The sequence below is a fragment of the Podarcis erhardii genome, assembly GCF_964252035.2.
Source record: "Podarcis erhardii genome assembly, chromosome: 13".
Classification (NCBI taxonomy): Eukaryota; Metazoa; Chordata; class Lepidosauria; order Squamata; family Lacertidae; genus Podarcis; species Podarcis erhardii.
This window is the reverse complement of record NC_138502.1, coordinates 42,763,102-42,789,434: the sequence shown is the minus strand read 5'-3', so window position 1 is coordinate 42,789,434 and position 26,333 is coordinate 42,763,102. Positions and strand designations below refer to the sequence as shown.

The 26,333-nt window shown below is 46.2% G+C and overlaps 1 protein-coding gene and 1 pseudogene across 2 annotated transcripts in view; both read left to right on the top strand.

Annotated features, from left to right (window-relative positions):
- Positions 1 to 26,333, top strand: part of LOC309328256 (uncharacterized protein) — a gene marked incomplete at its 5' end in the record, with an annotated part of 174,132 nt that overhangs the window by 54,208 nt on the left and 93,591 nt on the right. The gene's annotated exons all lie outside the window — the stretch shown is intronic.
- On the top strand, positions 273 to 1,687 carry LOC309327090 (14-3-3 protein theta pseudogene; annotated as a pseudogene). Its single transcript, XR_014161594.1, has 2 exons — positions 273 to 452; positions 537 to 1,687. The product of XR_014161594.1 is annotated as a 14-3-3 protein theta pseudogene (transcript).

Below are 26,333 nucleotides of genomic sequence, written 5' to 3'. Positions count from 1 at the left end.
CTCCCGGGACGAAGAGCAAGATACCATCCCGGCGGTTCCGGGCTGAGGACCCTCGCGCCGGTTCCCCACTGCCCCGTCTCCGTGTGGGCATGGCTCCTCCCCGGCCCTGCCTGCCGCAGAAGCAGCAGACAAGGTTTCCTCCAATTCGAAGAACATCTCGAGTGATTTTAGAGAGGGAGGAAACCTTGGCTGCTGCTTCTGAGCAAGGCCGGCCGGGGCGGATCCAAGACGCCCGTACGGAGGCGGAGGCCAGGTTTGGGGAACTTGTAAGATCAGGTAGGAGGAAATGCCCCCTTCCCAGGTCCCCCACCCTCCTGCCCCAGACTGGGGCTAGCCTGGCTGGGAGCGCCGGCTGATGTCTCCTTTGCTTTGCAGCGAGGGAACGACTCAGCCTCGGAGCCGCCGGATCCCGGGAGGGACTGGAGCCCAGGTGGAGGAAACCTGCCTCGGAGGTAATGGGACAGGGGGAAGCAACCTTTAGCGTTTAGAGATCCCTTTAAAGATCCTCTGCTTTAAAGATCCCTTCTTTCTTGCAGAATCTCCCCCCTGCACCGCTGTGGCTGCTGCCCAAGCCTCCTCCCAGAAGGCCATAGGATGTTCCTGGCTACCTGCATGAAGGCAGTGACAGAGCAAGGTGCTGAATTATCCAATGAAGAACGCAATCTTCTCGCTGTGGCGTACAAGAATGTGGTTGGGGGAAGACGCTCTGCTTGGTGAGTGATCTCTAGCATTGAGCAGAAGACTGACGGAAATGACAAGAAGATGCAGCTTGTCAAGGACTACCGAGAGAAAGTGGAGTTTGAACTTAAGTCCATCTGCACTACAGTTCTGCAGTTGCTGGACAAGTACTTAATAGCTAATGCAACTAACCCAGAGAGCAAGGTGTTCTAGCTGAAGATGAAGGGAGACTACTTTCGATACCTGGCGGAGGTTGCCAGCGGAGATGACAGAAAACAAACAATAGAAAATTCACAGGCGGCTTATCAGGAGGCATTTGACATCAGCAAGAAAGAGATGCAACCCACACATCCAATTCGTTTAGGCTTAGCGCTTAACTTTTCCGTATTTTCCTATGAGATCCTCAACAACCCAGAGCTGGCTTGCACATTGGCAAAGACAGCTTTTGATGGAGCCACTGCAGAACTTGATACGCTGAATGAAGACTTGTCCAAAGACAGCGCTCTCATCATGCAGTTGCTTAGAGACAACCTCACATTATGGACATCAGACAGCGCAGGAGAAGAATGTGATGCCTCAGAAGGTGCAGAAAACTAAACTGCATATGGAGTGTCATTCCCCTTCTCAAGAAACCTTTTTACATGTCTCATTCCTTACAGCTCCGCTTGGATTTCCTACAGCAAAGAGAAGCCAGCCATGTGTATGGAAATCAATTTATAGTCCTTTCACACTGCAGCTTTGGGAAAACTCCATTCCTTGATTTGTGTTTTGTCCTGGCCTTCCTGGTGTGCGTTTACTGCTGTAGAAAAGTATTAATACTGGCTTAATTTCCATATAAACATAAGTAACTTCCAAACACTTATGTAGCGGACTAAAGTTTCTGGTATTTAAAAAGAAATCTGAACCAGTTCCTGCAAGCAACTGTGGTGGGGTATTTATTTATTTATTTATTTGTATTACAGTGATGAAATGAAAATGTAGTTAATGCAACTAAAGAGTGTTCAACACAGTTCAATTCTCCACATTCCCTTTTTATTCTGCAGTGGTTTCTTGGTGATTTGACTTTCCTGTGCTACGGTGTATTCGTTTCTGTAGGATGTGGGGTGTCTGGGGCCAAATGGGAAGCATGGCAGAGTGGCTTCCTATATGTGTGTTCAGCAGGAGCTACTGAGTGTTTTAAATACAGGGATTCTTCTTACTCTTCAGTTGCTGCTGTTCAACTGCTATCCCCTCCCAATAAAATTTCACTTACACTCCTAAAAAAATAATAAAAAAAAAATGGATGCTGTCAGCAATTAGTTGTGAGTGCTAGCAAAGATAAGAGTCCAGGAATTCAGCCATATTTACAAGATTTATTGCCCCTTTGAAGCTATGTACAAGCAGGTCAAAAGTCCGTCTTAATCAGGGCAGGTCAGTTGTCCCGACTAAATTTCCTTTCGATTTTCCCCAGCATAACCACTTCCGAAGCCCAGCCCCCCTCCTTCCTCTCTGACGAGAGTGACTTGGCCCCAGAAGTGCCTCCCCCCCCCCTCAGATTCATTACCTCCTGACAACCCTTCGTCACCTTCCTCGTCAGAGGAAGAGCAGCTGCTTATTAAAGGAGGTTTTCCCCGGTAGGTGCCCATTCTCCCCCCCTTCTCTGCCTCCAGTTCCCTGACATCCACCCCCTCCCCAAAGGCCCCTCTCTCCTCCTCTGGAGAGACTGCCATTCCCATTTCTTCTTTATCAGGTTTCTCGGGGGTGAAACCTAGGAAAATCTCATCTTCATTTTCTGCATCTTCAAAAACATTACCCTAGCCCTCCCCCAAACCCGCAGGCTCCCAGCGATCTTTGAGATGTCCTTCTCTCCGGCCTCTTCCCTCATTGTCTGATGGTGGGAAACCCTCAAAGTCGTCTTCATCATCCGTCGGACCGAACACCTGTTCAAAGAACCTACCCGGGGGGTTGGGTTTGTTGGGAAATAAATCGTGGAACTCCACCAAATAATCCTCAGTAATGCAACCTTCCAGAACCCAAGCGTTTTCCGAACTGGGAGCCCCTTCCCAAGCCACCAAATACTCTAGCTGCTCCCCGTTCCAATGGGAGTCCAGTATTTCAGTTACCTTGTGGCCTTGCTCCCTTTCCTCAATTTCGGGCGGTGGAACCTCCCCTTCCCCTCTTCCCTGCCTGATCCCCCCTCCCCTGTAGGGCCACAACAGTGACCTATGGAAGACGGGATGAATCTCTCAGGCAGCCTTAACTTAAAGGCCACTGGATTTACCTGCTGGATGACCTCAAAGGGACCCACCCTCCTGGGTTTGAGCTTCTTGCACCCCCCCCTTCCAGGGCAACCCTTGTGTTGACAACCACACCTTGTCCCCAACCCGAATGGTCTCCCCTGGTCTCCGATGCTTGTCTGCCTCCCTCTTGTATACTTCCTTGGCCCTTTCCAGGTTCAACTGGAGCTGTTGGTGAATCGCCTCCATTTCCTCCGCAAACTGTTCTGTGGCCGGTACACTCCACGACTCCTCCCCCCTCCCTGGGAAAGCCCTAGGGTGACTTCCGTGATTGGCGAAGAAAGGAGTCATCCCGGTGGACACGTTCTCAGCATTATTGTACGCAAACTCCGCTAGTCCTAATCCGTCCACCCAGTCATTCTGCCTCTGACTGACATAACACCGCAAATACTGTTGCAAAACAGCATTTGCTCTTTCCGCCTGCCCATTGGTTTCGGGGTGCCTTGCGGTGGTGAAGCTCACCTCTACTTGCAGCAAACTCATATGCTTGCGCCAAAACCGTGAGGCTCCAATAACCCTGCCGGAGCAGCCCTCTTCCCTTTGGCCCTCTGGCAGGTCTCACACCCTCTCACATATTCCCTTACGTCTTCCCTCACTTTGGGCCACCAATATTCCCTGGTAACCAACAACATGGTTTTGTGTTGCCCAAAATGTCCTGCCGTGGAGCTGTCATGAAGTTGCTTGAGGACTCTGTCTCTTAGGGTTTCACCTGGAATATACAAAGCCCCCCGATAGAACAGGAGCCCCCCTTTTTCCTTGAAACCTCCCTCAGCTCCTCCTCGTTGCCTTAGCTCATCTAGCTTCCGCCGAGCAAAAGCATCGTCCCGGATCAATTGCCTTAGTTCATCGTCCTTCACCAGTGGCCCCCCCCCCCGCAGTCCACCTTTTCTCAGGGAACATGAGCCTGACAGATGCATTTAGCTGAAGTTGCTAATGTCTCTCATTTTTGTCTGAGTGAAACATATGATATGCACACTACCTTAGGAAATTGTCTGATCCCAGTTTGTACACAGCCTTTCCATATGGCACATGCCACACACATGGGAAAGTGGTTTTCTAAATGGATTTCTGAAGGTATCATTGGTTATACCAATCTCCATGATTGGGGACAGGTGAAACAAAAGTTACCTCTGGATGAAATATCATTATACACACCTAGAGTTGCAGCACCACCAGACACCTCTTGTGCTCAGATTGTGAATTGCAGTGAGGAAGCAACTTGGAATTGCTCACATGTTCAACAGATTACTTTTCATTATGCCCATGTGCGCTTACCAGATGGCTGGTTTTTTATGTGTAATCAAAGAAGTTATAACTACATTCCCGCAAATTTATATGATGCTCAGTGCTGCCTTCGCAGACTAACATAGGCTTCAGGTTACATACACCTCAGGTTACAGACTCCGCTAACCCGGAAGTAGTACCTCGGGTTAAGAACTTTGCTTCAGGATGAGAACAGAAATCGTGCAGCAGTGGCGCAGCGGGAGGCCCCATTAGCTAAAATGGTGCTTCAGGTTAAGAACAGTTTCAGGTTAATAACAGACCTCCAGAACGAATTAAGTTCTTAACCCGAGGTACCACTGTATAGATATATTTAAAATGGTCTATGTGATTTTTTGTTTTGTTTTGTATGTTGGTTTTTGTTTTTGTTTTCTCTTTTCTTTATTATGTTTATGTTGAGATGTACAATTTTTGACAATAATGAGTTAATTAACAACGTTTTTATCAGCAAAATAAAATGCATTTTAAAAAGGGGAAAAATGAAAAAGAGAATAAAAAGTGTAAATTCCCTTTAATATAGTCCAATACCTTTGGAGAAATGGAACACTGTACAGAGTGTGTTTGATGATACTTGGATTAGATTGCTGTGTTGTAGACAGCATACTGTATACAAAAGGACTGAGGCAGATTCTTGTTTTTTCTGATGTTTACTGATGGCTATTGGAAGTGAGAGCTGGACCATAAAGAAGGCTGACCGCCAAAGAATTGATGCTTTTGAATTATGATGGTTTTGAATTATGATGCTGGAGGAGACTCTGGAGAGTCCCATGGACTGCAAGAAAATCAAACCTATCCATTCTTAAGGAAATCAGCCCTGAGTGCTCACTGGAAGGGCAGATCCTGAAGCTGAGGCTCCAATACTTTGGCCACCTCATGAGAAGAGAAGACTCCCTGGAAAAGACCCTGATGTTGGGAAAGATGGAGGGCACAAGGAGAAGGGGACGACAGAGGACGAGATGGTTGGACAGTGTTCTCGAAGCTACAAACATGAGTCTGATCAAACTGCAGGAGGCAGTGGAAGACAGGAGCGCCTGGCGTGCTCTGGTCCATGGGGTCACAAAGAGTAGGGCACGACTAAACGACTAAACAACAAAAAGTATTGTTTGTGTTCTGACTTTCAGGAAGGCTTTGCGTGATGCCTGGGGGCAGATCGATAAGAGAGGAAATGAAGACAGGATTTTGGGTGTTTTTCCTCTACTTTGCATATATAGGTGCGATTGTCTATGTAGCCATGCTTTTGAATAAAGTCATTTGAACTTGTGAATTGGTGTGTGTATACTGTAGACTCAGTAGATGGCGATGTGTAGCCACGGACAACTATGTCATTTCTCATTCATAGCCCTCAACTGGTGATTCTTATTGCAATAGCAGAAAAGATGCAGGTACATTGGTACAAGTAAAGATAAAATTAATACAAGGATACAACATAAGATAAAAATAATAATAATACAGAAGGGAGCCGGCGTTTGTCCACAGACAGCTTTCCGGGTCATGTGGCCAACATGACTAAACCGCTTCTGGCGCAACGGAACACCGTGACAGAAAGTAGAGCGCACGGAAATGCCGTTTACCTTTCTCACCACAGCTGTACTTATTTATCTACTTGCACTGGCGTGCTTTCGAACTGCTAGGTTGCCAGGAGCTGGGACAGAGTAACGGGAGCTCACCCCGTCACGGAGATTCGAACCGCCAACCTTCTGATCGGCAAGCCCAAGAGGTTCGGTGGTTTAGACCACAGCGCCACCCGCATCTCCATTTCTCTGCCACAGCGGGTGGCAAAAGCTGTTTTTCCTTTCTCCCTCCCATCGAGGTCAATGAGAGGGAAATTTATCATGCCAGGCCTGGACCTGGTCCAAAGTCTTGTCAACAGGGGTGTGCCTGGGGAATGAAGCGCCATAGGATTTGGCATTAGTGCTCCGCCTATATCCTGTCCATACCTCCACCCTGTTTTTGATTGGTTTACTGGATTATCTTCATCAGTGGTGTTTAATCTCAGTGCATCATGGGAGTTCCACTGGGGTGCATGCCATGTCCATTGGGCAACATAGCTCTGGTTCTGCTGAGCTCACTCCATCTTCTAAATCACGGTTTCTCAAACTTGGGTGTCCAGCTGTTTTGGAACTACAAATCCCATCATCCCTGACCACTGGTCCTACTAGGTAGTGTTATAAGAATTTTTAGGTCTTATATATAGAAAATAAAAGTTCATAAATGTACCAAGCAAGCACATACATAAATGTATAAACCACATGTCTGAAACCCCACAATAGTTGTTATCATAACAAAAGAGTGGCCAGGATCCCCAGGTAATCCAATCAGGTAACCTGGCAGACAGGATAAAAACAAGGCACTCAGATTTCTGTTGTAGTCCGCCCCTTCTCTGATGTATATATGATGAACTGGGGGGTGGTCTTGGGCTCCAGGGTGGGCAGTTCAAAAGTCTATATAATAATAATAATAATTTATTATTTATACCCCGCCCATCTGGCTGAGTTTCCCCAGCCACTCTGGGCGGCTCCCAATCAGTATTAAAAACAATACAGCATTACATATTAAAAACATCCCTGAACAGGGCTGCCTTGAGATGTCTTCTGAACGTCAGGTAATTCTTTATCTCTTTGACATCTGATGGGAGGGCATTCCACAGGGCGGGCGCCACTACCGAGAAGGCCCTCTGTCTGGTTCCCTGTAGCCTCACTTCTCGCAATGAGGGAACCGCCAGAAGGCCCTCGGCGCTGGATCTCAGTGTCCGGGCTGAACGATGGGGGTGGAGACGCTCCTTCAGGTATACAGGACCGAGGCCGTTTAGGGCTTTAAAGGTCAGCACCAACACTTTGAATCGTGCTCGGAAACATACTGGGAGCCAATGCAGATCTCTCAGAACCGGTGTTATGTGGTCCCGGCGGCCACTCCCAGTCACCAGTCTAGCTGCCGCATTCTGGATTAATTGCAGTTTCCGGGTCACCTTCAAAGGTAGCCCCACGTAGAGCGCATTGCAGTAGTCCAAGCGTGAGATAACTAGAGCATGCACCACTCTGGCGAGACAGTCCGCGGGGAGGTAGGGTCTTAGCCTGTGTACCAGGTGGAGCTGGTAGACAGCTGCCCTGGACACAGAGTTAATCTGCGCCTCCATGGACAGCTGTGAGTCCAAAATGACTCCCAGGCTGCGCACCTGGTCCTTCAGGGGCACAGTTACCCCATTCAGGACCAGGGAATCCTCCACACCTGCACGCCTCCTGTCCCCCAAAAACAGTACTTCTGTCTTGTCAGGATTCAACCTCAATCTGTTAGCCGCCATCCAACCTCCAACCGCCTCCAGGCACTCACACAGGACCTTCACCGCCTTCACTGGTTCTGATTTAAAGGAGAGGTAGAGCTGGGTGTCATCTGCATACTGATGAACACCCAGTCCAAACCCCCTGATGATCTCTCCCAGCGGCTTCATATAGATATTAAAAAGCATGGGGGAGAGGACAGAACCCTGAGGCACCCCACAAGTGAGAGCCCAGGGGTCTGAACACTCACCCCCCACCACCTATATAAGGGCTTGCACAGTTGGTTCGGGGTCCTCCTCCTCTCTCCTGCATGTGGGGGGAGCACCCTGTTGTAACAGCTTTAATAAAGATCAGGCTTACTAGCTGCTTTGCTTCTCAATATTCTCTGGTTGGCCTCTGTTATTTTCTCTTACCAATGGAGAACCTAGAAAGGACTCTATAAGGGCTCTTGTGTCCCCCATAAGGGAAAGGGAGCAGTTTTTGTTTACAACACTAGGGATAATGGGAGTTGTAGTCCAAAAACCACTGGACGCCGAAGTTTGGGAAACGCTGTTCTAAAGCCTCTCAGCCCATGGATCTGAGGTATAGGATCGTACCCATGAAATTTAATTTGAAAGGCAGACATGCTAATAAGAACTCATGTACTTGTGCCCCATAGTATTACAGTGGTACCTCGGGTTACATACGCTTCAGGTTACATACGCTTACAGACACTTACAGGTTACAGACTCCGCTAACCCAGAAATAGTACCTCGGGTTAAGAACTTTACCTCAGGATGAGAACAGAAATCGTGCTGCAGCAGCGGGAAGCCCCATTAGCTAAAGTGGTACCTCAGGTTAAGAACAGTTTCACGTTAAGAACAGACTTCCGGAACGAATTAAGTAAGTACTTAACCCAAGGTACCACTGTACTTTTGACAGGTTTGGATAAGAGAGAGAGAAGGGGAGAGAGAGCACTTCTTTCGTTTTTCTTATTATTTCTTCCTCTCTTTTTTAGTAGTATTTTATTCCAATTTCAAAATATAATTCCTGGCAAGGTCTGAAAATTTAAGCTGATCGGGTTATGATTCACACTGACTTAAATATCTGTTCCTGAATTATCATATGCAAGGCACCTTCAAAAATTAAAAGGACATGAAACACAGCGTAGACAAGAGAGGAACTTGTGACTCAGGCTCGGCTGATGGGCAGAGGAAGCTTTGTAAAGAATGGGGGACCAACTTCTGCATTCTCAGGGGCCGCTCTGTTCCCCACAAACCAGGTCCCATCGTTGTAGCACCCTGCTTGTGGTTAACGCTTAGCTGGAATGAAATATTCAACGCAGCAATAGAGAAATTAAAATAGTAATTTATTTGTCAGACAAATAAATAAGAGGCACAGTGGTACATGGTTACCAAGCTCTGGCCTGGCCTCCTGCCATCCTGGCCAGCACTTATATTTCCTTAATCCAGCCCCCTTTGCTCCTCCTGTGGCTGCCTCTGTCCAATCAGCCTGGTTGAAATTCCTATTGGCTGTTTGCTAGAACCAATCACAAAAGATACACCCACTTCCTTCTGTCCTTATATGGGAGACAAAGAGCTATATATAAATGACAAATAAGTAATAATATATCTTACATGGAATCTTAATTACCAGCTCACCTCTTGCCCTCCTTGCCCTATTGCCTTCTAAAACAAATGGTTAATCTTACATTTTTATCTTCAACAGATGTCAAGGATCTTGAGTTCACATCAACATTGAAAGATTTCCTTCAATTGAAGGTTTCTAAACAAATGCCTGACAACTATATATCAAGAGTGCTCTATGGCGTCTCCTGTCTAGCAGGAGGCTGGGCTCATTTGCCCCTCTGGTCTCCTATTACAATATGACTCTATGAAATAAGAATCTAGCATTTCTTAAATCCTTTGCATAATTACATTTAAGCCAATATATTTAAGCTAATATATTTCATACATTTATCATATGTAGCCTTTTAAAAGAATAAAGCTTCTCAAAGTGAAAAGGAAGGAACTCAGTAAAAAAAACAGCTTTTAAAAGAAGCCTCTTCAGTTTGCACCTCCCCCTTTCACCCTCCTCTCCAGCCTCAAAATAAAATAGAAAGAAGCTACTCCTTCTACAGCCAAGCCAGTTGCCTTTCCCAATATTTAACACATTTAACCTTTTTAACTCTCTCAGTTTAAGAAAGAAACAGCTTTAGAAAAGACTTTTCAAAAATGCTCTCTTTTCTGTCAGCTAAATGTTTTTCCCCATTTGCTCCTGGCCTTTGAAAATACAACTCAAGGTTTAAGAGAGGCCCCATGGTATCATTTTCCTCATTCCTAATGGTGTTTTGCAATCTGCAAGGTCAGTTGTCTGTAATTCCTTTTTTATGACTTTGAGAATTGTTTTTCCTGCTATAAATCAGGGGGGCCCCCTTGTCTTAGGAGGAAAAACATCTTGCCAAGGTTCTTTCTGCCTGGCATGAAACATTTGAAAATCCTTTTTAAAGCTCATTTTAAATACAAGCAAGCCTTAATAAAATATATATATGCTTTGATAAAAATGCAGGCTTATGATTAGATGCCTCATTCCCCCCTTTCAAGCTCAAGGACCTTCATCCCAAGTGTCCTTGATGGCTTGACCTTCATCATATTCCTGAGGTAAAGCTCTGTATAGGGCCATGATATGAGGTAGAGTTTCATTTGAAACCATCTTGCTAATTGTACTTCTAAAACATGAAATGATACATGGCATCATACATAAAACCAATACTACTACTGTCAAGAAAAACAAGCAAGACAATAGTATCCCTTTGAGTCCTGCGACATTAGGTAACCAATTGGTGAGCCATCGCATATCCCATCCTTCCCATGTTTGTACTGGGACATGTGCTATATTCTCCATCTTTGTGGCCAACACACGGATTGCCTCACCATTATCAGAAATGTTAAAGCAACAGGCATTCCCTGTCAAGTTCAAGACTCCACATAGGCCTCCCTGCCTGGCAAGTACATAATCCATTCCCATTTTCAGCTGCAAAATGGCGGCTCTACTTTCATCCAACTGTTGTGCAATAAGTCTCAAACTCTGGGCCGTTGCATTGGTTACAAGTTCCACTACTGCTTGCAATCAAATTATTCTGTTTAGATTATAAATAGGATCCCGTGCCCCTTGTATGAGCTCACCAGGATTCCAGGAGGCAGGATCATAATAGGCTATAATGCGCTCTGGTGGCCAATCATCAGTATCGCTCCAACTTTGGGTACTTCCTCCTGCTATATGAGAAATATCAGCGTTTCTTCGTGTACGCTTGGCCGAACTAGTGGGCATAATCCACATTGGTGGTAATACCCATCCCAAGAAACAAGTCCCACTCCATTTGGAAGGGAGTTTCTTGTATGCCCATTCTCCACATATCCACCACAACCATCGGGTCTGAGGTTTTTGGTACGTGGAGTGCAAAAGGCGAAATATCAAAAGGGGTAGAGAGTTCACAGTGCAGTATGTTAGATTGCCTTTTTCTGTCACAGTTATGTTCCACACCACTTTCCATGCATGAATAAAAGGAGGTGCACAGGGCAAGGTATTCCGAGTTCGATGGGTAGTACCGTTCGCCCAGGTTTGACTATTCTTAATATAATCCCAAGTATGGTGACAATGAGAAGAGCCTATCATGGTAGGATCAGCTGCATCTGATGATTTATGCACACAGATTTCCCCTTGCACAGGTATAACTCGTATTGGTTTAGTTGAGTTCCATCCGGGGAAATTCTGTACTTCTGTTTGGTGTGGCATTTCGCTTACCATACCAATGGCACTTAATGGTATTGGTAATAAGGGCATACCTCCCTCTGAATCATCTGGCCCAAGAGAGCAAACAAGGCAATTAGTCCTATTTGCAACATTGGCTACCATCTCAGCTAAGCCTACCCACATATTGTGGTCATGGCGGAATCCATATTTAGCAAATTTGGTCAGATTCACGGACCCTTCCCCTTCCCAAGGGATCAGGATTAATAATAAAATCATGTTGATGTCTAGCATATGCATTCCTTCCACAAAAGATTACCTTATTGTGATAGCAAATAATTATTAGCCCCAATATAATTCCCCCAGTGACAGAAATGGGGAACCACCAAGACCAAAACATATATCCCGAGGATCCCCAATGAGTAATATCACTTATAATTGTTCCACAAGGGGGCAGTCAATCAATTGTATAAGAGAATCTTCCCATTCATAGTCGCTGGTTCAGACGCTCCTCAAGCTTCAGGCGTGCGCAGGTCAGCCAGCTTCCAGGTTGTGGCTGCAGCAGGCCGGTCGTCTAATGTTGCCCGTGACCTAGCCCGTTCCCGGTAGGGCTAGATACAGGGGTTTTTGGAGAGAGTTAGTTTTAAAGGATTAGAGGGGTCACCTTTGCACGTCCAACTGCCTTCGGTCTTCTTCAAACGAGAGTGATGAATCCAGCGGGTCACCTCAGCTACCTTCACCGCTGTTGGAGTAGAGAGCAAGACGGTGTAAGGTCCACGCCACTTAGGTGCAAGTGGATCGCGTTTCCACTCTTTCACCCATACGCTATCGCCAGCCTGGAACTGATGAATCGGCTCGGCAATGCTGCACGGCGTGCGCTCGAGGGCCCACCTGTTAAGAGAAACAAAAACACGGGAGAGAGATTGCACTTGTCCCTGTGTCACATGATCTCCTATTTGTTTAAGGTCAGCTGGAATATCCTGAACAAAGGAGGGCGGTCTCCCATACAGGAGCTCAAAAGGTGACAACTTAAGTCTTTTTGTGGGTGCACACCGAACACGAAACAGTGTTATGGGTAACACATCTACCCATCCCAATCCCGTTTCCTGGGTTAATTTTGCCAATTGGGTTTTCAGAGTCCGATTCATTCTTTCAGTTTTCCCTGAACTCTGAGGCCTATATGCTGCATGCAGTCTCCATTTTACTTGTAGGACTCGACATACATCTTGTACTACTTGATCAATGAACGCTGGCCCATTATCACTTCCAATGCATCTAGGTAATCCGAACCTTGGGATCAATTCAGTGAGGAGTCTCTTAGTTACCTCTCGTGCTTTTTCAGTTCGGGTGGGAAAAGCTTCAACCCATCCGGTAAGAGTATCTACAAATACAAGGAGATACTTGAATCCCTTAGAAGGGACCAGCTCTGTGAAGTCCACAATTAGGCTTTCCATGGGGACGTATCCCACATGCTGAATTCCAGGAGGTTGTACTGGTCCCTGCCTGGGATTGTTTTTAGCACAAAGAACACATTTCTGTGAAATGCAAGTTGCTAATTGTGATAGATTAATAATATACAACTTCCGACTGAGACTCTCTCTGGTTGCAGTACCGCCAAGGTGAGTAGATTCATGATAATTTCTTACAATTGTGCCTGCTAGATGATGAGGTACATAAATCCTATTGTCCGGCAGGATCATCCAACCGTCCTTCATAACCGCTCCTTCCTGTTCAGCCCACTTCCTCTCTTCTGGGGTATAGTGAGGTTTAACTTCTTCTGGAACTACCTCTGGTATGAGGGCTGCTATAAATCCTCCCACAGGCTTCCGGGCTGCCTCTCGGGCTGCTTTGTCAGCAGCATGATTTCCTCTGGTTATTGGATCCCTTCCTCGTCCATGACCTTTGCAGTGCATTACAGCAATCTGTTCTGGAGCCCATACTGCTTCCAACAGGATTTCTACTTCAGGTCCATATTTCAAGGCCTTCCCGTGGGCTCCGATTTGACCTCTTTCTTTCCATAGAGCTCCATGTGCATGCAGGGTTAAGAAGGCATATTTAGAATCAGTATAGATGTTTGCCTTACATCCGGCTGCCAATTGCAGAGCCCTAGTTAAGCCTATAAGTTCAGCTTTTTGTGCTGAGGTGCCAGCAGGCAAAGCTTCAGCTTCCACAACTTCCTCATTGGTGACCACAGCATATCCTGCTCGTCTGGCACCTTCATGCAGGTAACTGCTACCATCAGTATAATATACAACATCTGGATTTTTCAATGGCTCATCTTTCAGATCAGGTCTACTGGAATAAACTTCATCCATTATTTGGAGACAATCATGTGATTCTTCATCATCTAGCTCTGGTAGGGGCAGCAAAGTCGCTGGATTGAGCATATTCACTACTCGTAGATGAATCCTGGGATTTTCACACAATAGGCCTTGGTATCTAGCCATCCTTGGGTTCGTTAGCCAATAACTACCCTTATATTCCATGAGTGTCAGAACAGCATGAGGTACATTCACATACATCGTCTGGCCGAAGGTAAATTTATCAGCTTCTTTGACAAGGCTCGCAGTGGCCGCTACTGCCCTTAGGCATGGAGGCCATCCTTTTGCTACTGAGTCCAATTGTTTAGACAAATAAGCTACTGGACGGTTCCAACTTCCTAATCTCTGGGTCAGGACTGCCGCTGCAATCCCATTCTGTTCATGTACATACAGCTGAAAGGGTTTTTCCGAATTAGGCAATCCAAGGGCTGGGGCCTCCATAAGTCGTTGTTTGATAACTAAAAAGGCTTGTTTCTGTTCAGGTCCCCATACGAATGGGTCCTTTTCTGCACCTCGAGTGCTTTCATGTAAGGGCTTGGCCAGACTGCTGAAATCAGGTATCCATAGTCTACAAAACCCTGCTGTTCCCAGGAATCCCCTAAGTTGTTTTCTTGTGGTAGGTTCCTTGATAAGGCAAATAGCTTCTTTCCTCTCTGGTCTCAATGCTCGTTGTTGGTGTGAGATGTCAAAGCCCAAATATTTGACCTTTTCTAAACATAACTGTGCCTTTTTCTGGGAAACTCGGTAGCCAGCTTCCCAGAGCAAGTGGAGCAGTTCCTCTGTCCCTTCTTTACAGGTATCAAAATCCTTTGCCGCTAGTATAAGATCATCCACATATTGCAGAACCACCTTTTCTCCCGGTGTTGAGGGGTAACTTGTTAGATCCCTCGCCAAGGCAGTGCCAAATAAAGTTGGGGAATTTTTGAATCCTTGGGGCAATCTTGTCCAGGTTAGCTGGCCTTTTGTTCCTGTCAAAGGGTCTTCCCACTGGAAGGCAAATATAGGTTGGCTCTGTGGTGCCAGCCGGCAACAGAAGAATGCATCTTTCAAGTCCAATACAGTAAAAAATGTTGCTTCTGGTGGGATCAAACTCAGCAAGGTATATGGGTTTGGTACATTTGGGTGCAAGGTCTCGACAGCCTGGTTTACGAGCCTCAAGTCCTGCACTGGCCTGTATTCATCTGTCCCAGGTTTTCGAACAGGCAAAAGGGGTGTGTTCCATTCTGATTGGCAAGGCTTAAGCAGACCATATTTTAATAGGCGGTCCAAATGTTTCTGGATGCCCTCCACTGCTCGCCGGGGTAAGGGATATTGCTTTACAGATACAGGGGTAGCCATAGGTTTTAGGGTTACTACAATTGGAGCTATATTCTTAGCCATTCCTGGTGGGCTATTTTCGGCCCATACTCCTGGTGGCACCTGTAGAGTTCGGAGGAGCTTGTTTAATTCTGTATCCAATGTGGGTTGGACTTGCAAGGCTGACATTAGGCGCCATGATTGTTCCTTAGGTACTGAGAGGGTAATTATTCCTGCTGCTTTTGATGGCAGTTTCATTTCTGGACCTCGAGGAGTGAAGGTGATTTGGGCCTGCAATTTGGACAGCATATCTCTGCCTAAGAGAGGTATTGGACACTCAGGTATATACAAAAACTGATGGGTTAAACGATGTCCCCCAATCTGGCATTCCAAAGGTTGGAGGAAAGACCTCTTAGCTGACTGTCCAGTGGCACTTTTAATGACTACACTTTTGGATGCCTTTTTCTGCAATAGTTCTGGGAGTACTGAGTATTCAGCCCCAGTATCAATCATAAAGTCTATTAAATGGCTCCCTAATTGAATCGTGACCGTGGGCTCCTGGAAGCCTAACTTTATGGAGTCCGGTCGTTCCTAGTCTTGAGTAAAATCCTCTTCTGCCAGTCCAATAAAATTGTCTCTACTCCGTCCCTGTCCTGGTCTCTGATATCTTCCATCTCGGATCATTCCCCGTCCCCGTCCCTGGTTTCTTGGGCCGGAGCCTGGGCCTGGGCCTGGGCCTGGGCGTACTTCTTCCAACCTCAAGGGTTCAGGACACTCCCGCTTCCAGTGACCCTCCTTCTTGCAATTTGCACATTGATTCCTTCCCAGTGGTGGATTCTTTCCTCGCCCTCTCCCTCCATTTAAGGGGCGGTGGTCTTGCTTCACTGCTGTGGCTAGCATCACCATCTTTTCCTTCTGCCACTTCTTCTTCTCTTGTTTCTCAGCCTCATCCCTATTCCGATAAACTCGGCGTGCAATGGCCATAATTTGGCTCATCAGCATCCCTTCCCATCCTTCTGATTTCTGAATTTTCTTACGAATGTCAGAAGCGCACTGGGCCACAAATGTAGCAGTAATCATTCTGCTGTTTTCAGGGGCTTCAGGGTCAAAAGGAGTCCATATACGATAGGCTTCCTGCAGCCTCTCTAAAAAGTCTCCCGGACTCTCATTTGGTTTTTGTTCTACTTCTGAGACTTTAGACATATTAGTGGGCTTCTGGCATGCCCTGCGGATACCTTGCACAAGTGTCTGGCGGTAGGTGGTAAGTCTGGTCAGGTGAATTGCATTGTTTGGATCCCAATTAGGATCTTCCAAGGGAAAGTTGTCCTGAAGATGACGATCAATATTAAAAATATTTCCCACTCTGGCCTGCTCACGCAAATATATCTGTGCCTTTTCAATTATGTCTCTCCTTTCCTCAGTGGTGAAAAGCGTATTTAGGAGCTGGCGACAATCTGTCCAAGTAGGGCTATGAGTATTTACTATTGAAGTCACCAAGTCCATCATAGCCTGAGGTTTTTCTGCAAAAGATGGGGTGTGTGTTTTCCAATTCATCAGATCCGTAGTCGTGAATGGAATATATTGCAGGGTCGAAGTTCGAGGTGGCCGTGGTCCGGGTTGCCCATTAACCAGCGCAGGCTCCTCAAGTGCATCAAATACTCTTCTAAGAGGGGCTACTACGTGACCTTTCTCTTCACTTTGCTCTAGGGGCCTCAAATCATAGGGGATGGTATCTGTCGCAAGGCGTTCTTTTAGCAGCTTTATACGCCTGGCTGTATTGCTTGCTGACCGAGCAAGGTCTCCCTGTAACTTCTGTAACATTTCTCTGGGACTTGGATGTACAGGGGTTTGGGGTGGGCAATCAGTTGTTCCACTAAAGGAGACTGTAGATGGAGGTCTATTAGGAGTCACAGGTGGAATAACCACTTCTGCTTGGGCTTTATTATAGGACTCCAATGCCTCCTGAAGATATTTATCATAATTTATCAAGGAATCAAGCTCTGTGACTCCACTCCCATTATTCATTCCAGTTTCTTGCCTTGGGGTTACAACTGGTGGAGTGTTCGGATTAGGCTCCCTTCGATGTGGAGCATAGGGTGGAGGTGGAAGCACCTCTTCCTCTGGTCCCTCAAAAATGGGTTTGAGTTTATTTGGCAAGATTCCTTTCCTAGCTTCAGCTTTTACAGCCAATAATTTGCATCGTTTGACTTTGCATTTCCTTATCCATGGAGGATTTTTATTTAATGTGCTCAGCCAGGAATCTATATATGAAAATTGTTCTGGGCACCCTCCAGTTTCTTTGGCGATATCAGTCCAAAGTTTGCTTACTAAATTTATATCAAAGGTTCCCTGAGATGGCCATCCAGTATTTTGTTTTGGCCATTCTAGTTCACATAACGTTCTCAAGCGCTCTGGCGTCATTTTGACTCCATATGCCCCTGAGAAGGCTTTCTTAAAATTATTTAACATACAATCAAGAGGTGTATTTCCCCCCTTTGAACCCCCAACTCCCATTGTATGGCCCTGTGAAGTATCCACTCAGTCACTCACAGACGCGCTTTGTGGGTTTCCTTGCCTAGTGAAGTCGCCTTACTAGGAACCGAAGTACTGCCCACTCCACACTCAGGTCAGCTACAGATTGCTCTGTACTTTCTCACACATACAATGCACTGGATACTTCACCACACTCTACCTCCCAATTTTCCCTTTTCCTCCACCAGATCACCATCTGATGTACCCAACCACCTAGCGTACTCAGTTTCCCCTTACTGAGACGCAGAAGTTTGATCAAGACTTCTCTTCCTCCCAATTAATTGGAGGGCCAAAAATCCCTTTGTGCACTTACCCTTGGTTGGTTCCCTGTTTCCCCCCGGTCCGTCGCCGCCAGTGAGCAGGGTATGAGACAGACGAGACTTCTGCGTTCCCCTGGAAAAAATTACCAGTGCGCGCTGGGTAAGCAGTTTAGAGATCCTCTTTCTTGTACCCTGCCCAGTAGGGCGAAGGGGCTGCGTTCCAGCAGACCACTTATCCGAGTCACAGGGGCACCATAAAATGTAGCACCCTGCTTGTGGTTAACGCTTAGCTGGAATGAAATATTCAACGCAGCAATAGAGAAATTAAAATAGTAATTTATTTGTCAGACAAATAAATAAGAGGCACAGTGGTACATGGTTACCAAGCTCTGGCCTGGCCTCCTGCCATCCTGGCCAGCACTTATATTTCCTTAATCCAGCCCCCTTTGCTCCTCCTGTGGCTGCCTCTGTCCAATCAGCCTGGTTGAAATTCCTATTGGCTGTTTGCTAGAACCAATCACAAAAGATACACCCACTTCCTTCTGTCCTTATATGGGAGACAAAGAGCTATATATAAATGACAAATAAGTAATAATATATCTTACATGGAATCTTAATTACCAGCTCACCTCTTGCCCTCCTTGCCCTATTGCCTTCTAAAACAAATGGTTAATCTTACATTTTTATCTTCAACAGATGTCAAGGATCTTGAGTTCACATCAACATTGAAAGATTTCCTTCAATTGAAGGTTTCTAAACAAATGCCTGACAACTATATATCAAGAGTGCTCTATGGCGTCTCCTGTCTAGCAGGAGGCTGGGCTCATTTGCCCCTCTGGTCTCCTATTACAATATGACTCTATGAAATAAGAATCTAGCATTTCTTAAATCCTTTGCATAATTACATTTAAGCCAATATATTTAAGCTAATATATTTCATACATTTATCATATGTAGCCTTTTAAAAGAATAAAGCTTCTCAAAGTGAAAAGGAAGGAACTCAGTAAAAAAAACAGCTTTTAAAAGAAGCCTCTTCAGTTTGCACCTCCCCCTTTCACCCTCCTCTCCAGCCTCAAAATAAAATAGAAAGAAGCTACTCCTTCTACAGCCAAGCCAGTTGCCTTTCCCAATATTTAACACATTTAACCTTTTTAACTCTCTCAGTTTAAGAAAGAAACAGCTTTAGAAAAGACTTTTCAAAAATGCTCTCTTTTCTGTCAGCTAAATGTTTTTCCCCATTTGCTCCTGGCCTTTGAAAATACAACTCAAGGTTTAAGAGAGGCCCCATGGTATCATTTTCCTCATTCCTAATGGTGTTTTGCAATCTGCAAGGTCAGTTGTCTGTAATTCCTTTTTTTATGACTTTGAGAATTGTTTTTCCTGCTATAAATCAGGGGGGCCCCCTTGTCTTAGGAGGAAAAACATCTTGCCAAGGTTCTTTCTGCCTGGCATGAAACATTTGAAAATCCTTTTTAAAGCTCATTTTAAATACAAGCAAGCCTTAATAAAATATATATATGCTTTGATAAAAATGCAGGCTTATGATTAGATGCCTCATCGTGACACTGGCAACATCGTACAAATAAGCGGGGCCGGTCCTTCTATTAGGCAGAGTAAGGCAGCTGCCCTCCCTGCAATGGAGGGAGTGGCCAGATACTGGAGGCCTGTCCTGTGCCCTCTAAGCCAGTGTTTCCCAACCTTGGGTCTCCAGCTGCTGTTGGACTACAATTCCCATCATCCCTGACCATTGGTCTTGCTAGCAAGGGATGATGGGAGTTGTAGTCCAAAAACAGCTGGAGACCCAAGGTTGGGAAACACTGCTCTAAGCTAGCCAGCCTACTACCTTCCAGCACAGCGGAGCACATTGCTCTGTCACCAACATTGAATTAAGGCTGTGTGTACACTATATAGCACATCTGAAGCACATCTCCCCCTTCAAAGAATTCTGGGCACCATCAGTTTGCTTGGGATTGTAACTCTGTGGGGTAAACTACAGCGCCCAGAATTATTTGAATAATAATAATAATAATAATAATAATAATAATAATAATAATAATAATTTATTACTTGTACCCTGCCCATCTGGCTGCGTTTCCCCAGCCATTCTGGGCGGCTTCCATAGAAACCAAAAATACACTAAAATATCACACATAAAAACTTCCCTGAACAGGGCTGCCTTAAGATGTCTTCTAAAAGTCAGATAGTTGTTTATCGCTTTGACATCTGATGGGAGGGCATTCCATAGGGTGGGTGCCACTACCGAGAAGGCCCTCTGCCTGGTTCCCTGTAGCTTTGCTTCTCGCAGTGAGGGAACCGCCAGAAGGCCCTCGGCACTGTACCTCAGCATCTGGGCAGAACGATGGGGTTGGAGACGCTCCTTCAGGTATACTGGGCCGAGGCCGTTTAGGGCTTTAAAGGTCAACACCAGCACTTTGAATGGTGCTCGGAAACGTACTGGGAGCCAATGTAGGTCTTTCAAGACCGGTGTTATGTGGTCTCGGTGGCGCCCCCAGTCACCAGTCTGGCTGCCGCGTTCTGGATTAGTTGTAGTTTCCGAGTTACCTTCAAAGGTAGCCCCACGTAGAGCGCATTGCAGTAGTCCAAGCGGGAAATGTTCTTCAAATGTGCTTTAGAGGTATCGTGAGCCCACAGCCATGAATTCAACTGCCAGTCCACTTGCCTTCTGCATGTGGAATCGGGTGGGGATCCTTCAACTGATACAGCAAAATGTTTGGGGCTGAACCTCTGCAATGACTGGCTCAGAGCTACATGTAAATGCTGATTACATCCATGTCGCCAAGCGTGTGATTAGGTCAAACATGAAAAAGTGGAATATGTCTTACAAGCTGTATTTCCGCCCCTCTTGTGAGTGAAACTGCTGGCAAACCTTTCCCCGTGTCATCGAAATTTGGCGAAGCCACAGGGGCAGCTGGTTCCAGGTTTAAGCGTAAGGGAACTCTTGGAACATGTGCCCAAAGTTATAGAAAGATGACCAACTAGAAAATAACTCCTAATAGAAAAGCTTCTGGTTTTTTAACAAATATTATTTTAAACTCCCCCCCCCCATTTCATTATATATCATCTCCCAAAAGCTTTTTATTACTTTACATGACCACCACATATGGTAAAAGGTACCTTCTTTTTCTTGACATTTCCAGCAGTTATTTGCCCTTGTTCTACACATTTTTGCTAACTTAAGGTAAAGGTAAAGGGACCCCTGACCGTTAGGTCCAGTTGCGGCGCTCATCTCGCTTTACTGGCCGAGGGAGCCGGCGTTTGTCCGCAGACAGCTTCTGGGTCCTGTGGCCAGCATGACTAAGTTGCTTCTGGCAAAACAGAGCAGCACACGGAAATGCCATTTACCTTCCCGCCGGAGCAGGACCTATTTATCTACTTGCACTTTGACGTGCTTTCGAACTGCTAGGTTGGCAGGAGTAGGGACCGAGCAACGGGAGCTCACCCCGGCACGAGGATTCAAACCGTCGCGGGGTTTTGATAAAGGACCAGAGGACATCCCTGTGGTTCCTGGTTGCCATCCCTCTCGCCTCTTCCCCACTGCCCCTTCTCTGTGGGGCATGGCTCCTTCCCGGCCCTGATTGGCGCAGAAGCAGCAGCCAAAGCTTCCTCCCATTAAGACAGCTGCTCAGCTAATTTCTGTGAGAGAGGAGACTTTGGCTGCTGCTTCTGAGCTACGCCAGCCGGGATGGAGCCCAGATGCCCGTACGGAGGCCAAGTGGGGAAAGCTTCTAAGATGAGGTAGGAGAAAATGCTTCCCTCCCATGTCCCTGGCCCTCATGCCTCAGACTGGTGCTATCTTGGAGGGGAGCTAGGCACCTGCTGATACCTTCGTTTGCTTTGCAGCGAGAGAAAGCAGCAGCCTGGGAACCACCTCCCTGAAGGGAATGGAGCCCAGGAAAAGGACAGATGAGTCGCAGGTACAGGGGCAGGGGGAAGGAGGGGGGGGCTTATGAAACACCTAAGAACGGCCTGCTGGATAAGACCAAGGGCTCAACTCGTCCAGCATCCTCTTCTCCCAGGAGCCACCCAGAAGCCTGTGGGAAACCTCCAAGCAGGGGGTCAATCAGATTGTTCCTGCCAAAAGGCAGCTCTTGTAGGCTCAGCAGTAATAATAATAATAATAATTTTTTATTTATACCCCGCCCTCCCCAGCCAAGGCCGGGCTCAGAGCGGCTTACAAGCAATAATAAAAACAAGATGAATGATTACAACTTAAAAACAAAAATAAAATACAACATTAAAATAATGGAACATCTTCTTTAAGTTCCTGGGGTGGGTGTGACAGCTGAATGGGTGTCCCAGGTGACGTTCTGTCTCTGGTGTTTGGTCTGTGACAGACCATTCACATGTTCAGGGGTTCTTATCCCCAAACAGCCCTTAACGTCAAGTTCTTCCCTGCTTTAAAGATCCCTTCTTTCTTGCAGGATCTCCCACCTCCACTGCTGTGGCTGCTGCCCAAGCCTCCCTCCAAAAGAAGACCACTGTAGAAGATACTAAAATCTTTTGGAGACTGAAATTTCCTACTACAAACAACGTGATTAACAGACATCGGATTTTTTTTTCTGGTTGAAACTATACAGTATTTTTATATATATATATAAATATTTATTAAGGTTTTTAAATACAAATTTAGAAACTATACAGTATTAGATACAGAGAGACCACTTTAATTTAATAAAGAAGTATGTTGTTAAAATGTAGTTCATGGAATGTAAAAGGTTTTAATAGTAAACGTAAAAGATATAGAGTGTATATTAAAGGGGGGGGGGGGAAATGGGATGTTATCTGTATGCAGGAAACGCATATATCTCCTTTGTGCACCACTGTGGCTGCTGCCAAAGCCTCCCATGAAAAGAACAGGTAAGAGGAAGGGGAAATTTGCATGTAGTGGGGAGAACACACTACAAGTTGAGTGTACGTGTTCATGCTGTGGAGGCATTTCTGTAAAAAGACTTACACTAATAAGGCGGTTTTGGGAACTGCGGCCCTCCTACAGGTGACGCTCGATTACAACTCCCATTGTCCTTGACCATTTTCCCTTTTCTCCTGCTTTTCAGCTGAAAAGGACAAAAATACCCAGCTCTTGCTCCTTCCCGGCCCTGTTTGGCGCAGAAGCAGCAGCCAAAGTTCCCTCCCATTAAAACCGCATCTCGAGTTATTTCGGAGAGGGAGGAGACTTTGGCTGCTGCTTCTGAGCTAGGCCGACCAGGACGAAGCCAATGTTTTGGGAAATAGATAGTTCTCCATGTTTGGGCTTCAGTTTAGGCATACAGCTGTCCAGGACCACCTAGATCTCAAACAAGGTCGTGTTGTGCTTATTCTTGCCATCTTCTTCTTCTTCTTCTTCTTCTTCTTTAGAAATGCTACCCCAAAAACATTAACACCAGAGCTAGGTTGAGAAATCTTATGAAATCTCAAAAGTTGGCAGAAATATATTGCATTTCAGGTTCTTTCTTTGCCTTCTTAGCCCATATTTCTCCAGGGATGAGGCTTCAGATCCGGCTCCCGGGACGAAGAGCAAGATACCATCCCGGCGGTTCCGGGCTGAGGACCCTCGCTCCAGTTCCCCACTGCCCCGTCTCCGTGTGGGCATGGCTCCTCCCCGGCCCTGCCTGCCGCAGAAGCAGCAGACAAGGTTTCCTCCAATTCGAAGAACATCTCGAGTGATTTTAGAGAGGGAGGAAACCTTGGCTGCTGCTTCTGAGCAAGGCCGGCCGGGGCGGATCCAAGACGCCCGTACGGAGGCGGAGGCCAGGTTTGGGGAACTTGTAAGATCAGGTAGGAGGAAATGCCCCCTTCCCAGGTCCCCCACCCTCCTGCCCCAGACTGGGGCTAGCCTGGCTGGGAGCGCCGGCTGATGTCTCCTTTGCTTTGCAGCGAGGGAACGACTCAGCCTCGGAGCCGCCGGATCCCGGGAGGGACTGGAGCCCAGGTGGAGGAAACCTGCCTCGGAGGTAATGGGACAGGGGGAAGGATGGGGAAGGAGATAATGGGACAGGGGGAAGGAGATAATGGGACAGGGGGAAGCAGCCCTTAGCGTGAGTTCTCCCCTGCTTTAAAGATCCCTTCTTTCTTGCAGGATCTCCGCCCTGCACCACTGTGGCTGCTGCCCAAGCCTCGCCCCAGAAGGAGGCCATTGTAGGAAAGAGGTACCTCTGGAACGCCCTCTAGTGACGTACCAGCAGCTCCCCAACCCACAGTGAGAGGGACCTCTTCCTTTGATCACCTGGGGCAGGGAGTTTCCCCAGCCACCCTGCTCCCTGAAACCACCCTGTTACAAGTACTTGAGCTTTCAGTTCTTGGTTCCTAGGAAACCAGGGAAAGAAAGCTGCAGGTTCCTCATCCCTGTTCTAAAAAGCAGGTTTCTTCCCCCAAACGATCCTGGGAATTGTAGTTTGTCAGGGGTTCTGGGGATTGTAGGTCCGTGAGAGGGAAGCTGCAATGCCCCAGATCGTTTGTGGAACATTATGGGCTTTAAAAGCTCATTGGATGCCCTTTTCAACATGGAATTGCCGAGTTGGGAGGGACCCTGAGGGTCATCTAGACCAACCCCCTGCAATGCAGGAGTCTCAGCTAAAGCATCTGAAAGATACTCTCGGAGTCGAGTGTGGATTTCATGCTCTTTATTCAGCTCATAGTAATGAGGAATGGGAGTTTCCCCGAACTGTCTCCTTTATATACATTATTTACACAATGGGCCCCACGACAGCATCCATGGCAGACGGCCATCCAACCTCTGCTGAAAAACCTTCAAGGAAGGAGAGTCCACTGCCTCCTGAGGGATTTCTTCCCACTGTCAAGCAGCTCTTGCTGTCAGAAAGTTCTTCCTGAAGTTGAGTCGGAATCTCCTCTTTTCTTTTTTCTTTCTTTTTCTTTTAAAGCATTATTTAACTTTCAAGACATACAAAAAACAAAGAATATAAAATACAAAAGGAAAAGAAACAACTTGCTACAATAATAGATTCTCCCCTGTAGACCCGGGAGCCAGCCATGGGAATCACAACAATGTAGCAGCCTAGCCTCGTGCAAGGAAAATTTAGAATAAACGACACAATCAAGGTTAAAACCCTGAGAATGTTAAAGCGCGAAATGAGCTGCCTACACTTTCAACCCTGGTCCCCTTTTACAAGCTGCCTCCCCTTTCACTCGTGCAAGGAAAATTTTGAACAACCACCACACACCATGTTAAAAAAACCCCCGTCACCAACCTCACCCGGGGGCTGCAGCCACCCGCGTTACAGATATACTTGTATAATACTTGTATAACCCGCAAGTAAGACAGAGCCTTTGAATGGAGGGCTTAAAAAACCAGAAGATTGATCTAAAGTCCGCTCTTCGAACGCGCTGCAGAAGGAGTAAACCGAAAAAGGAGAGGGAAAAGGAGCCCAGGAAAGACCAAGGAAACAAGCGACAGAATCTAAAATACCAAGCGCATCCCAAAGCGGGTCTGCTGCAGCCGCGGAGGAAAAGAGGAGGAGCCTCGGCTGCAGCAGGTTTAAATAGCCGAGGCCCCGCCCCCGGAGCCAGCCGATTGGCTGGCCCGGGGTATGACACGGGCGGGGATTCCCTTAGGGATCGCGGGGGCTGCCTCCGGGAATGTGGGGAAGGGGCGTGCCGCCGGCAACCCCACCTCCTTCTTTATCATCGCGAAAGCTCACCGTTCTTCTTTAGGAGGTGCGTGTGCATCTTTCCAATGTTTTGCCACAATAATCCTTGCTGCTGACGTCGCATACATAAATAACCTGAATTTGTTTTTAGGGATGTTATTTGAAACAATTCCTAGTAGAAATTCATCTGGCTTCTTGCTGAATGTAATTTCTATCAATCTTTTTATCTCTTCGTAAATCATATTCCAAAATTTTTGTATCCCTGAGCAACACCACAACATGTGATAGTATGTTCCTACATGCTCCTTGCACCTTTATATGATTTGTTTATTTTCACCAATTTTACAGGAGTCAAATACCATCTATAATATGTTTTCATAAGATATTCTCTTATAAGATAGCAAGCCGTAAATTTTATATTTTTACTCCATGATTCCTTCCATTTATCGGATTCAATCCTATGTCCCAGATCTGCCTCCCATTTTGTTATAACTTTTTAAATATCTTCCTCTTTCCTTTGCCAATTCAATAATTATTTATAGATTTTTTAAAGTGTCTTCTGGTTACTATATAAAATGTCTTTCTCTAAATAAGATATATATCTATTTATCAAATCCCTTAGTCCTTTTATCCTTTTCAAATGTGGCTTTTAACTGATAATATTCCAACCATGTTTTATCTTTTTCAATTCTCCTAGGTCCTTTAATTTTGGGTCACTACTTATTTCCTCTACTAAGTCCCTATATGTTAACCAGTCCCTGTTCATATTTTTCCTATGTACGGCTGGAGATTCCATCAGTGAAAGCCACCAGGGTGTTTTAGTGACTACTGACTTTTTGCTTCCCTCCCAAACCTCATAGAATGTTTTTTTCACAATGTGATTTAAGAATCCTTTGTGAAATTTAACCTTATCATGGCCTAGATAGCCATGCCACCCATACATGTTAACCCAGGATAAGGAAAATCTACTGGCTCCTAAGGGATTTCTTCCCCCTGTCAAACAGCTCTTGCTCTCAGAAAGTTCTTCCTGAAGTTGAGTCGGAATCTCCTTTTTGGAGCT